The sequence below is a fragment of the Lipotes vexillifer genome, unplaced genomic scaffold (genome assembly GCF_000442215.2).
Source record: "Lipotes vexillifer unplaced genomic scaffold, Lipotes_vexillifer_v1.1 scaffold1132, whole genome shotgun sequence".
Taxonomy (NCBI): domain Eukaryota; kingdom Metazoa; phylum Chordata; class Mammalia; order Artiodactyla; family Lipotidae; genus Lipotes; species Lipotes vexillifer.
Window position 1 is genome coordinate 221474 of NW_006793725.1, and position 569 is coordinate 222042.

Consider the following 569-nt stretch of genomic DNA (forward strand, 5'->3'; position numbering starts at 1 on the left):
TTCATATATAGGCCGCCATTACAGAGTATTGAGTAGATTTCCCTGTTTGCAGCTACGTGGATGGCCCTAGAGATTGACATACTGAGTAAAGTCAGACAGAGAAAGACAAATATCATATATCACTTATATGTGGAATCTAAAAAGAAGGCTACAAATGAACTTATCTACAAAACAGAAATAGAGTTGAAGATGTAGAAAATAAACTTATGGTTACCGGGGGGTGGGGGAGGGAGGGATAAATTAGAAGATTGGGATTGACACATAAACAGTACTGTATATAAAATAGATAACTAATAAGGACTTAGGTGAAATTTTGAGACAAGAGCAAATGTCCTTTCAACATTCATTTTAGGATGATCAGGTCTGGAGTTAGAGGAAGATAATGAGGAAAATTTTAGACATGCTGAATTTGAGGTGTCTGGGACTGTTTCTAGTATATCTGTCTAGACAGTTTGCAGCTGCATATAAGGTTCTGGAGCTCAGGAGAGAGAGCCTGCCTGGGGATGAAGATGAAAGTCATTAGCATATAGATGGTATGTGACCCATGAGAGTGGGAAAGAGCACAAAGG